Source organism: Doryrhamphus excisus, linkage group LG7 (genome assembly GCF_037039965.1).
Source record: "Doryrhamphus excisus strain RoL-2023G ecotype Guam linkage group LG7, RoL_Dexc_Guam_v1.1, whole genome shotgun sequence".
Classification (NCBI taxonomy): Eukaryota; Metazoa; Chordata; class Actinopteri; order Syngnathiformes; family Syngnathidae; genus Doryrhamphus; species Doryrhamphus excisus.
The window spans coordinates 15994586-16008529 of NC_136363.1; the positions used below are offsets into that span (position 1 = coordinate 15994586).

A 13944-nucleotide genomic window follows, 5' to 3' on the forward strand; every position below is an offset into this window, starting at 1 on the left:
AATTGAATCAGCCAGGGATGCATAGTCCGGACAGTAGCTGCTGATAGCCAGGTTAGCCAGGCAAACGCACTTCTAAAAAGACATTGTGAAAAAAAGTCCACCTCCCATTCCGTATGGAAGTGATATGTTTTTGCCTTTTTACTTGGTCCAGCTACTTCACTCATTTTAGTGACCATAAACTTTAGCGAGGGCTTAAAATCTGACGCAATTCGCCGACTGGCTTAGCACTTTGCATCGTTGTTTACGCATGAGCGGTGACCTAAAGGTCAAAATTCAGTTGTCATCTGACTGGTTGTCCTGTATGTCAATCAAGTAACGGGGATGGATGATAGGCTGACATCGTAAGTTCTGCTGCACTTAGGGACGTTGTTTGATTTGATTGGTCACCCGAAGGGCAACATTCAGTTGTCATCTGAATGGCTGCCCTGTATATCAATCAAGTGACGGCATTGATGCTAGGATGATATTTTTTTAATGTCATGCCGCGATCGACCAGCGATCGACCAGTACCACCTCCGCGATCAACCGGTAGATCGCGATCGACTTAATGAGCACCCCTGCTCTACAAGAAAGAATGTTGAAGACCACTGGTGTAGTGGATGTACAGCTAGTATGTAAACATGGTCACTGTCCATGGTTCTGAAATCATTACCAAGCTGCACTTTTGCACGTTTGCTTTTGTGGGTACAACCATTCAGCTGTGAAGCACACACACACAACAGTTTCAGCCAAAAACAAACCCTCCCTCCAAATCTGCTATCCTGAACTCAATCCAAAACCACTTTCATTACGTATATGGAGATTATCTATACTAAAAATGTGGCCTTTCTGCAAAGGCTGCGTACAGACATAAGTGGTGTCCTGAAAAAAAAACATGCCAACCAATAAGAGGACAAGAAGCCGGCTAATTCCACCACAGACTGATGCCTGACCTCCAGCTGTCTGTTCATTTTGTGCTCAATTAGCAAAGAACTCTCCCAATTGCATGTGGGGAAAGAGCTCATGACCTTTTTCTTTCGACACTCATTTAATGACTCATTTTTAAACACACAAAAGGGACATTATTAAAGAAAACATGGACGTGGGCTTCTTTTTGTGCATTCAATTGTAAAGTCTGAGTGACCTTTGATCCGATTACTCTTCAGGGTGTCTTTAGGTCACACTTGGAGGAAGTAGAGGCATCAACAGACATAATGAGTTTCAAATGGGCAAACAGACAAGCAGCAAATCACACCTGCAGCCGCTGAGGTGTTGGAAAATTGCTTCCTGGAAAAGTAGAAAAAGGGGCCTCAAGGCTTGTGATAGTTTCATCGGACCAGGCCGAAAAGACTCACTATTATCAAAAGATTGAACATAAAGGGCAGTCTGTCCATAAGTGTCCCCCTCAGTGAGGATGAGCATCTTTGTCTTGATCTTGATCTGCTTGCGTCTTTGGCGGCTGTTGAAAAAGCTCAATATGCTAACATATAACATTGTATATAGTATGTCACAAAAGTGTATACACCTCTCACATCTCTGCAAATATTTTATTATCTTTCCTCCTCTCGCAAGATTAAAACGTGATGACATTTCTCTGCATAGAGCTTTATCAGACTGGCATTGTTATTATGACTGATAATTAATGTAATATGGAAGAGCCACGCACGCGGCGGGATTGGAACCACAAATTAAGTGCTTATTACACACAACAAACCCAAGTTCCATGCATCACTCGTTTAGCTTTTTTTAAATCAGTGTTCGACAACAACCACAGTATTAATGTCCAAGCAGATGCATCTACAACTGCCCTTGTACAACTGCCTCTCACCCAAAGACAGCTGGTATAGCCCATGACCCTCGTGAGGATAAGCGGTAGAAAATGAAAAAATGAATGAATGAATAACAGAGGCACGTCAGAAGTCGGGAAAAACATACCAGTGGCTGGAAAAGGATGGCCTGAACAAGAACAGGTCCGACACACAAGATCAATGGCTCCCTGCAAGAGGCCTTGCTAATGTAGCTCAACAATCCAACCGCATTCAAAGAGAGACCATCAAGAGATCATGACAATGAGAATGCCTGATCGCAAATGACACTGAACCTCCTTGTGACCCAACAGTGCATAATATAAATTCTGGTTTTAAAATAAAAAAAATCAGGAGTGTATCGGCAGACATGCACATGTACACACACACGTACACACACACCATCTGTCATGCTGTAACCATCCCAGAGCTCGTTTTCCTTCACAGTCCTGCGGTGACACATGCTCACTAATGAATCCGCAACTTTGTTAACGCCTCCTGAAGGCGGTTAGTATGCTGGTCATAGCTAGATTTACCACTTTGTAATGGACTCATGGCATTGATTCACACTGCCTGCTTTGCGGCGCTGACCTCCACCTGCTCTGTGGCCCCCGCCATCATGGTGTCCATCTGCCTCCTGCACTCCACCGTGTTTATGAAACATGTTTATACTCTTTCACACCAACAATAAAACCCTGTCACTTCTAAATGTTGAATGTGTGTGCACACATTGTCTATCATTTCACACCAACTGGTGGAAGTGACAGGCCAGGAAAGCTATAAAAAAAAACACAACAATGACCCCCAGAGGATACAATACAATGCAGGTGCAAAGTGAGGCATTGCATCAATTACAGAAGCGAAAAACCTTTCAAGCACTTGCATGTTTACCTCTGTGGAGTTCGTTACGGGCCAACGTTTTGACTGGAGGGCCACATTAGGTTCAAACAGTTGGCTGGGGGGCCAACATATACGGCAAGATACTGCAACTATTACATGTCATCATCAGTATACGTGTTAATGCATGACCACATCATGTACTGTATATCAAATCACGCAATGTTGTATAGATGTAAATAGGTGTATCCCAATGACAGCATTGTAAGCTAGCTCATATTAACTTCTTTTCTCGTGCTACAATGCAAAAACACGGGCAAGAAATATGTGTTCCTGTTTCTGTTTTTTTTTTTTTTTTTTTGTCCCGTCCAGCCATTGGGGCAGATAGTATTGTTGATCTAAATGCCCTTACATGCTAGACAGATTTGCTCTGTGTCAGGAAAGGTGTTGGCTACAACTTCCCTGTACCATGAAATTTTATTTGCCGTTATTTGATGTTTTTGTTATGCCATTTGGAGCGACTGGACCGGAGCAAGAAGAAGAACAGAAAAGAAGAGGAGAGAAGAGAAAGGTGGGGTCGGGGGGGGGCAGTAGAGGGAGAGACAAAAACAGCAGCAACAAGAATTCCCAAAACAACAACAGTGACAAACAGAACAGTTAAATGTCAATGATGGCTAAGGGTCACACTGGAGATGATATCAGTGAAATGAAACAGTCCAACTTACCAGTAGCAATAGTAACGGTGAAGACATGACCCATGATAGTAAACACAATTGGAACCATACGGTTACAGTAATTAAAATCTCACTGCTTGACATCATTATTACTGTAATAATAGCATACAAATACTATATAAACATCAGGGATACGATAGTAGTATAGTTGTATAGAGAAGCACCCATGTGCTGTGAGTGCCCATATGGAGGTGTGTTGTGTATGTGAATGCGAGTGTGTGAATGTGTAATTGTCACTGAGAATGACAAAAGGAGAGAGACTGCCTTCTACCACCCAGCAAACCCCGCCCCGCGCAGCCAGGTCAAGCCCCCACCGCCAGAGATCCTCCGGCCCCGTGGGTGCGGGCAAAGCCAGGGCCGACTCCCCAAGACCCGCCCCCAAAGCAACTCCCCGAAGAGACCAGCAAGAGGCCATGGAGGAGCAATCCCAACCGGCAACAGGGCGCCAGCAGGCCGGAGGAGAGCCGCACCCCTGAGACCAGCGGGAGACCATACCACACTAGGGCAGAAGGGCATCGAAGGCCACACACCCGTGGGCACAGGGGCGCCCCCACCGGCCGGAAGGGAGCCTGTCCACGGCCGGAGGCACCGCCTCCCGCCCCCCACACACCCCCCGGAAGAACCAGGCCCGCCCCAGGCAACCCCAGGCCTGACCACCGACATAGGGCCGCCCAGGCCAGGACAGAAGAGGCCCGGGCACACTGCCCCATGGAGGACCGGGCGGTAGAGATGGAACGCCCTAGGCCAGACCCCCGCAGAGCCCCCCCCCCGTATATCCATATGGCCATATACCCACATACGCACCCACACACACATATACATATATATATACGTATATATATATATATACATACATATATATATAATTATAATAAAACTAATCATTATTTATCTAAGTATTTAAAACTTAAAAGGCGTGTTCCTGTTTCACATAAGGATTGTGAATGATGGACAAAATTCCAAAAAACGTGTTAACTCATTCACTACCAAAGACGTAATTAAATGTCTTGAGAGGCAATGAGCGGCAAAAAGAGGTGATGACAAAGTGCACAATGGAAGAGATCATTCATGTTTAGCAAATGAAGGCTAATAAAGGGTAATAGTTGTTTAGATATTTTGGCTAAAATGTGGTTTTCACAAAAAGCTGATTTCCTTTAGTCTTTGTTGAGACCTGATATTTTGATGAGTCAAAATCCTCTAAAATGGCCGGACTGTAGGGGGTGTCTTTTGAAAAATGGCTGGTAGGGAATTAATTAATAGTGCATATTACGTGTAATGAAACCTTGCGTCAAAAAAACAGAATTCAATTTTACTGTTTTTCTTTTACTGAATATACCAGACCACCTCCACGCATTGATTTTGCAATCAAGCAAAAATACGACAAACACAGAAAAACGAGAAACAAACGGTAAAAACAACCAAATGCTAAATATTCATTTTCTGCAGAGCTTTGTTTTAGAATGCCTTCTTCTCTGACCCTCTCCATCACGCAGCTTGTGCTGCTCTGTAAACAAACCCTCAATCTGCCTTCTATCAAAGCCTCGTTTTCCGAGAGCTGTGTGAAGCAGGCCTATGATTACTGTAATGACACGTATATCACTAGAACGCTCGAGTTTATAGCTTCAGAAAACACTGGAATTATTGACAGTTCAAGAATTATGGTTGTTTAAATATAGCATTGCTGCAGCTTTCATGATAAAAGTACAAAAAAAAATGGACCAGATTAAAAACTCAGCAGGCCAAATATGGCTCACGGACAGTAGTTTGCCCAGATTGACCGAGTGGGAAAGCTCTCGGAGAGAGTCATGTAAATTGCTCGTGCCTTCTAGGACGTAAGCTACTAGAAGTGGAGACCTAATCAGATTAGCCATGCACGCTGAAGAAGGGGTTAACTAGCCTGCCTCACGACCTTTTGGTTAGCAGATGACCAGTCAAGCTTGGGTGAAGATAATCCCTTCAACAGCTGGACTAGCAGCTCCGACAAGAACAGAGTCAACACATACAGAGCAGTTTGATTTCATAATGGGGAACAAAGGAACTAAGATGCAATCGTCACCAAGAATGTTGGTCAATGAAGATGAAGAGCTAGAACAGCAACAAGCTTTCTAATGCAATGATGAACACACATTTGTTTCTCAGCGCCTCCTTCTCATGCTGCCGCTCATTCACGGGCCCTCATGCCTGATTTAGCCAGCGCCTTGGGCTTGCAGCGAGGCTGTGGTATGGAGGGCCATGTAAATGTCACTGTCTTGGAGGCAGAGCTCTGCAGAGCGTGAAATGAAATCTGGCAGAATTTTGGGGCCTTGCCTTTCCTCGCAGTATACAGACAACGTAATGGACCCTCCATTACTGATGCTGGAATAATTACTTCCCCCAATCAAGGTTATAGCTCAAAAAAGAAATGGATTATTATTATTATTGCTGTGGTGAAATCTGTTATCTTTGCTAATCCAACCTAATCCTCTGGTTCATGTTGCCAGATCAGATTACTGTATAGAGTACACATGTACATGTAATAGGATGCTTCCCATCTAAGGAGCTCCATTCTGTATGTAAGATTCCTATCTTCATTCAAACTACCATGGCCAATGAAGCCCCCAACAGCGGGCACTATGGTAGTGTGTGAGGGTCTGTTTTTACTCCCCCCACAGAGTCAAGAAGAGCTCCCAGCTTCTGCTGACGCCACTTTGAATCATTGTGAGGCAGGAGCAGCCTGAGCTCTTACAAGGCTTGAGAAAAGGACGTCAGAAGTGAGACGGCTCTCGCTGACTTGACAAAGCGCTGTCAGCGTTTGGGTGAGCTCAGTATGATTTTCCATTCAAAAGCGAAGGCATCAATTAAATGCCTGTCATGGCAAAATATTTCCCTTTGAAAATACCCTTTGTTGCGCTGACCCTTATCACCTCTGTTCAACCCCCAGCCAGGCACTTAAAGCCCAGCTCTTCCTCAAATAGGCTCCTCAATTCCATTTAGAGCTGGACCTTTACACAGCTTATCTCAGCCAACGGCTCCTTAAATAAAGCTCCTTGCTTTAAATAAACCAGAGCCGTGCCCAGGGAGACTTTCTTGGACAGTAATCACGTGACAGTCTGGCCCTCCTTTGGCAACACGAACAACTTGAACGGCTTCAGTTAGACTAGCGGTGGCGAAAGTGTGGCCTGGGTGCCAGCTGCGGAATATGTATTCTGTATGAACACCGCCTGCCAAAAAAACATCAGCACCCAGGTTTAACTAAAACAAATACGTAGAGCTTCCCATTGGATAATTACTGCCTGTGTGACATCCATCCATCTATCCATCTACTTCCACTTATCCAAGGTCAGTCGCGGGGGCAGCAGCCTAAACATGGAAGCCCAGATTCCGAATCTGCGGCTACTTCATCCAGCTGCTCCGGGCGAATCCCCCGAGGTGTACCCAGTCCAGTTGAGAGACAGTCTCTCCAACGTCTCCTGGGTCTTCCCCGAAGCTCGTGTATTGAAGACCTCCACGGGGAGGTATCCAGGAGGTATCCTGACCAGATGCCGGAGCCACCTCATCTGGCTCCACTCAGTGTGGAGGAGCAGTGGCTCTACTCAGTAGACAGCTTCTCATCTTATCTCTAAGGAACAGCACAGCCACCCTACAGAGAAAACATTTAGCCGCTCGTACCCGCATTCTTGTCCGTTTGGTCGCTACCCAAAGCTCTTGACCATAGGTGAGGATTGAAAAGTGGAGTGATCGGTAAATTGAGAGCTCCCTCTTCACCACAACAGACGGTATAAAAGCTATAGAAAAGGTATAGATCTAACTATAGAGCTAACTAAAAAGAAATGACCATGCTGACCAAGCAAGAGAATATCGAGCTATGCGGAACGACACATATTGTAACTGTGATCACACGCTCGCCCACTACGTGACAATATACGTCAGCTCTCGGCGTCAAGGAGATCTTCATCATAACTCTGATTCATCACAAGTACTCCTACAGCGATAGGCGCCAAGGAATGGCCAAAAACTGGAGGGATAGCGGCAGGGCAACTCAGTCCTACAGAAGACATGAACATTGTAATGGCTTTCGTCAAACATGAAAGCCATTGCTGATTATATCTTCATTAGTTCCATGTTATTGCTCATGATTTTTTAGCCTACTCCATTTCCATGCCTGCCAGAATCTTTATCAACTCCTGTCAAAACTTGATTTTGTCAACTTTCTTTCACCAGAGATGTCAACCATCAACTCAAATCACTATCAGCAGAGCAGACAGACCATCTAAGCCTTCCTACAGCTTTGGTCTGCAAGAAGACTAGAGCCTGTGGCTTTAGCGTGCTGACATGCAAACTGACTTTAGAATAGATTAGATGCATTTATTTGGAGGGGATAATGTCATTTCATAAAGCACATGCTAGTACATGAGTTAAGAAAGCCAGTATTGGCCAGGAGGCTTTTTTCATCTTTAGTCCCCTTTGATACAAAGACAATAATGAGCATACTGCCATATCTAGACATGAAGTAACGAGTTGGAAATGCCGTACTAAAATGATTTAGCAATCTCCTTGCAACAAATTAAGATGAGTTCAGATGGGTTCAGGAAACATTTATCTTCATGAAAGACTGATCTCTGCAGGTACTTGTGGAATGAGTTTTTCCAAGAGTAGAAGGCTGTCAATAAGATTGACCTATCATGTCAGTCAACTCGTAGTCAGTCAGCATTTAGACTAGCAAAAATCACAGCCAACAAATAGTACTTAACATGCAGCAGCCGATTCCTGCACAGAACACAACAAGGAATATGCAAGTGAGCGAGTGAGTCCTCTCCAGGGTTCTGGCCAGAGGTCTCCCCAGTGGATTATGTTAGCCAACAATGCTAGTGGCCTTTCACAGTCAGGGCATGCTTCAGTAGCTGGAAGGCAAACAAAGATGCTTGGCTTTCCTTTGCTCTCCCAGCAGGAATGAAGTTGCTCTTTTAAACGGGAACAACACTACGTCTAACATCAACACAAGTTCTTTACTTCCCGGTGAGAGAGAAATAACTGAGAGTGACCATTCGCATTAAACAACAGTAGGAATACAGCACATTCCAAAAACATGCTAGGTTAATTGGCGACTCCAAATTGTCCATAGGTATGAATGTTTTTTTCTATATGTGCCCTGCGATAGGCTCCAGCACCCCCCGCAACTCTCATGAGGAAAAGTGGTAAAAAATGAATGCATGAATAAATAATATCGCATATCAGCTATAAATTGGAATACAATTATTGCCCAGCAAAAGATTACCAACACCCTTAAATTGAGCTGCAGCATATAGCGTGTGCTGAGTTGTTTTAAGGGGACAGCAAATTTACATCCAGAGTTGTTTCTTTAGTGTTGTTTCATGAAAAGATATAACAAAATATTTGCAGAAATGTGAGGGATGCACTCACTCTTGAAAAAATTCTGGGTTGGTTTTTTTTTTTAAACCAACAGCTTTGATGAGCCAGTTGGTTAATTTAATTGGGTTATTTTCATTGAATTGGGTATTCTGAGATTCCAATTTGCTAGGTTATCTCTGTTGGGAACGGAGTTATTAACTGTTGGGTTGTCATTTCTGTAATGCTGTGTTGGTTTATTTTGGAAGACACGACACCTTGGGTTGATGTCTGGGCATTCGCAACCAAGCACTGTCCACAAACTCGACCCCGACAGCTATGTTCAGACTACACATCTCATCAGATGAGACGCAATTGAGCACAAAGCAATGTCTGTTACATGCCTACTATTGTTTTGCCGTATAGTTGACTTCATATTATTCTATAAAGATTCATATAGTTGTTAAGATGTTGTCTAAGTTGTTAAGTTCATGAACCACTGTTGGGTACGAGCTTCAGGAATGGATTGGTACATAAGCAAGCTAACTGTTAGCTAACGTTAGTATCATAAACCTAATTTTGTTCATTTTGTTAGCAAGCTTACACCTTAGCTGGCAAGTTATGTAGGAACCAAACTATGTTGGTGAAACGACAAGAGACATTATGTATTATAGCCAGGAAGACATTAGTTATCTCGTCAATTTGGAGTTTTATGTGATCTCATGAATTAATCTGAGCATGGTGGTGAATCTGTATTTTTTTAGCTAGCCCACTTCTGTCCAGTACTGTATGTGCACTATGGCAGGGAAAGAGGTGTAGAGTCAAGTCAAGCCTGAAGGCCTGAGTGGGTATGAAGGAAACTGTGAAGGTGAACAAGGCTCTACTGTATATGAGTGATGTCATAAAGTAGGATGCTGCAGCACAAACAGAAAGCCCCCTCGGCAGGTAAGCATGTAAGCAACACAGTGACCTCAACGACAGACCAAACATGACCAAATTCATACACCAACATGCCCACATTTGTTCCAGCCACCAAACATTTGGAATGACCGCAACCCCGAGGAGCAGAAAGTGTGGGGGGGGTGTAACAGTTGGGTGTGTTGAGTGTGAAGTGTTATCCTCTGTAAAATGTGTTTTGTTTTAATATTTCTGGGTATCTGGAAAAGATTACCGGTAATTACATTTTGATTATTTCCTATGGGAAAAATGTACTTGCGTTATCAATAGGGCTGTCAAATTATAAAAATTTTTTATCAGATCTTGTTTTTCAAATTAATTGTTGATGATTAATCACAAAGTCTCACTATGTCTGAAATATGCCCATTTTTACAGTATTTTTATTGAAAGAAAGACAAATTATAAGCAGGATGATGTAAATTTGTATGTACTAACAGGACTAAAATTTAAATCAAATAAAGAGATGGCACACATGTCTGAAAATCTATTTACCTATTTACGGGGTCACCAACCTTTTTGAAACCAAGAGTTACTTTTTGGGTTCTGATGAATGCGCAGGGCTAATGGTTTGATACACACTTCTCAAATAGCCAATTTGCTATATGTTATTGTGAACAATTCATGGTATTCATCTAACCTACTGCACTGTTTACAAAGCTAGCAGTTAGCAATATAATATGTCAGCTATTAGCAGTACACTAAACACACTGAAATAGCATGCTAACAATAGCATGAATTAGTGGCAATGGCTAACTTAGCTCAGCAGTTAGCGACTAGCTCGGCGGCTGAAGCACAACACACTCCAACATGATAGCGTCTAGCATTGAAGGAAAGAGAAATAACCAGGTTACTCACGTTTATAAGCGTACACTGAACATCAAATGTTACGACAACTCTTGACGCCTGCGTGGCTGCCCTGGTGCATTAAGGTGCCCATCTAGTGTCGTAAATGGGAACAGCGTTTAATCATGTTCACTTAAAGCGGCAAAAGAAAATGGACACGAGTAAACCAGTCATTTGTACAAATGTATTTGAAAAGTATTTTAACTTGCAACTTGCAGGTTGTTGAGATGTTCGGGGTGTCAGTGAAAGCCAATCACGATCTGTCTAGTGAGGAAGTGTAGCGATGACGAACTAGTCCGTTCGTGACGTGTTTGTTTTAGAGTTGAGCTACATAAATGTTGTTTGAATTGCACTGTTGTTGATGTGCTAAGCTCAGAATAAGGTTATAAGGAGGCGACAGAGTCTGTATGACTCTGTGATGCTGGTCATCTCGGTCGATTAATTCAGTTATTTTGGGGGTTATTAGTCATGCACATACGGGCCAGTGTCCACATGGCTGGCCTTTGACTGATGATCGCACCGTGAGCCTCGAAAAATCACCATTGTCCAATAAATTAAAACTTTCTAGAGTTGAGTTCCACACTGCAGACATGATATTTTTGTTTTGGCACGTCTGCACACTGTGAAGAAATGTTGGAGGAGCACGATGCCAGGATGTTAGTTAGAGCAGGACACTACACTGCAGGCTGAAATAGTAACAACCACAGTTGATGGTGTTGAAAGGCATTTATCGACATCACATGATTTTTCATTGAAATCGGACGATACTGATCGGTGCCAATCGATCAAAGGATAATACTACATACAATACATGTACTCCCTCAGTACCTCAAGCAGAAAGTGTCATTTATAACGATTCAAGTCTTCAAATGTCAGATCATCTGAAAGGAAGGGATTACAATGTGCATGGACAGTGAGTAAGGCAAAGTGTCTACAGGGAGTTCCTTTCTCTATAAAGACGTCACAATCTGGAGCATGAAAACGCAGACCACTCCACAGGTTTCCTGGGGGTAACACTCAGCTTGTTCTCCTCGCTTGTTTGAGGGGGAAAAGGAATTAAAGCAGCCTGCTGACAGCTCCCACACGAGCAATCTAAGCAGCTAAGTGTGCAGGATGGAGTCCCTTTAAGCCAAACTGGTATAAACAGAGCATGTCCTGTTCCCAGCCATCCATTGAGAGGCGACAAGACGTAGTGGGACCTGACGGGACGGGACTGCTTGGCAGAGTGCAATTAAAATTCAGCCAAAGAGAAGAAAAAGGCTGCAAGCGAAGACCATCGCAGATTACACACACACACACAAGCTGACTCATCACTGCTGTCATCCCCAGCATCATTACAACAGGACTGCAACTTCTGGCCTTGAGATAATAAACCCTCAGGTGGGACAAGTTATGAGTAACAGCTAGAACATCCCTGTGCACTGCAAAACAATCTTAGCCACCACTGTTGTTCATTGTAAATGGTTTGAGAGTGGTTTATACTACTGCTAGCCTTAGCATCCCATCACCCTTGGTGGCTCACCTTCAATGGACCCTGGTAGAGTCCCATTTGGAATTCAGGGTTGTTTCTGCCATAATTAGGACAATATTACAATGCAGAATGAGACTTTCAGCGTCTGGACGAGGTCTTAAGACTTAACACCTCCTGTTTGCCCTCATCTAACCATTGATTCATCTTCTGCTGTCATCGATGTGAGTCGAGTTAGCTGTGTGCGAAAGATGCAGAGGGAGGAGAAGAAGAGAAGAAGGTAGTTCACAAAGCAAAGGCAGAAGGCTGAGAGTTCAGCACAGCACCATCATTATCTAACAGGCAAAGAAGGCCGCTAATGATGGCTCAATCACCGCTACATCACCAGGGCCCGGTGTGCTGAGCCAAATGCGGTGGGTGGCCTCCTCTAATGGGGTAGGGTGCTGGTGGGGTCTGCATCTAACTGGGAAAGCATACTATAAGACACAGGCGGCAGAGGGAAGATCAACAGATTGTGAGCTGCCTCTTTGAGATAAGCCAAGAAAATACGTCGGTCTTGCAGGGTTTTCCACAGCCAAGAAGATAAAGTTAAGGAGAGGATGAAAACCATGAAACATCTCATTAGTGTATTACTACCTTAACGATAATCTCCTAATGCTTTCTCCATACTCCGCTGACCTCTTCACCTCCTACAGTCCATTCTTGACTAAGTGGAGTCACAATAAGAAATGGTTTACTCACACATGGCACACACAGACACACACTAATAAGCTGAGTCTTGAATTCATTTGCAGCAGGAGTCGTTAACGCCACATTCTGCTCCACGTTTCATATCAGGAGATCCATTTCCATGGCAGCTGGAGTCAGTCCAGAGTGTCTTTTACATATGTGCCGCTCTTCATTTGCGCCCGATGAATTTCACGCACTGCTACTTGTGGCAGCTTTGTAACAACAGGAATAACACAACACACACACACACAAACATATGCAAGAAGAGGCTCAGTGGAGCAAGAAGCCTCCATGAATGAAGTGTTGATGGTGATGATGGGGGACACAAATAAGGTTAATATTCAAGCCACAAATAAAGCTGGTCCCCTGAACTTTAACTCTGAAAATTCCTACCTGAGAACTGCATTAGACCCCCCCACCCGCAATAACTTTGACATGTAGACTTGTCTAGAATTGTGTAATATTCTAAATGTTAATGCCTTTGACACTTTCAATATCATTTCAACTCAAAAGGCTACTTTGTCTTGTTACATCGTTATCATTTCACGCGACACAAGAAGGGGTGCAAATTTAGCAAATCAGCCAGAAAAAACTTTATGATATTTACTTTTATTTTAAGGGCTGCTGTCGTTACTTTTAGTGAACTGTGCAAGAGCCATGCAAAGCAAAGCGGCGTGACGTTAGGGCATCAAATGTGCCTGGAAAGATGTTGAAAGAAGTGCAACAATCAAGTGCAAAGAAAACCTCAGAGTGGAAGAAGCCAAGGAGGGAATTTTGCGTATTTCTTTTCCTTACCTTGGCAACGCAGCAACTGGATGATGTGGAGAATATTCCTCTTATCGTGTGTGGAATGGTGCCTGTGCCTGGAGATGACTGCAGGCTGGATGCGGTAGGACGTCACTTGTGCGGCTGGAGTGTCCTCCTGCATCGCTCCGTGTGTTTGCCTGCAGACTTCACTGCGAGAACACAAGATGCACATAAAGGCAGACAACAAAACCTGGCCTGGATTCTCTGCCTGGATCGGGCAGGGAAGCCGTAGACACCGATCGATGTTAAATATGCTACAACTAACTCCAGGAAATGCCACATTCAGCCAATGAAATGTCAAAGCGATAGGGGGCGCTGTAGCCTGGCTTTCTCAAGGGGAATCATACAGGTGGACTGATACCGAAATTGAGGGACTCGGACGTGCCTAAAAAAATCGAATGGGCTGTCTCAACACCAGGGGTGCTCAAAGTACATCCCCAGGGCCTTTTGCCACCTGCAC

General features: G+C 43.9%; 1 protein-coding gene across 3 annotated transcripts in view; it reads right to left on the bottom strand.

Annotated features, from left to right (window-relative positions):
- The window catches only part of dlgap1b (discs, large (Drosophila) homolog-associated protein 1b), a 71107-nt gene extending 57399 nt beyond the window's left edge, over window positions 1–13708 (bottom strand). For 2 of the 3 annotated variants that reach the window (XR_013627752.1, XM_058060866.2), the window contains exon 1: window positions 13473–13707. The gene's annotated coding sequence lies outside the window, so the exon portion shown is untranslated. Of the gene's footprint in view, window positions 1–13472 lie in introns of all 3 variants that reach the window. The other variant, XM_058060867.2, reaches the window with a different exon arrangement.
- Between the last annotated feature and the right edge of the window lie 236 nt (window positions 13709–13944).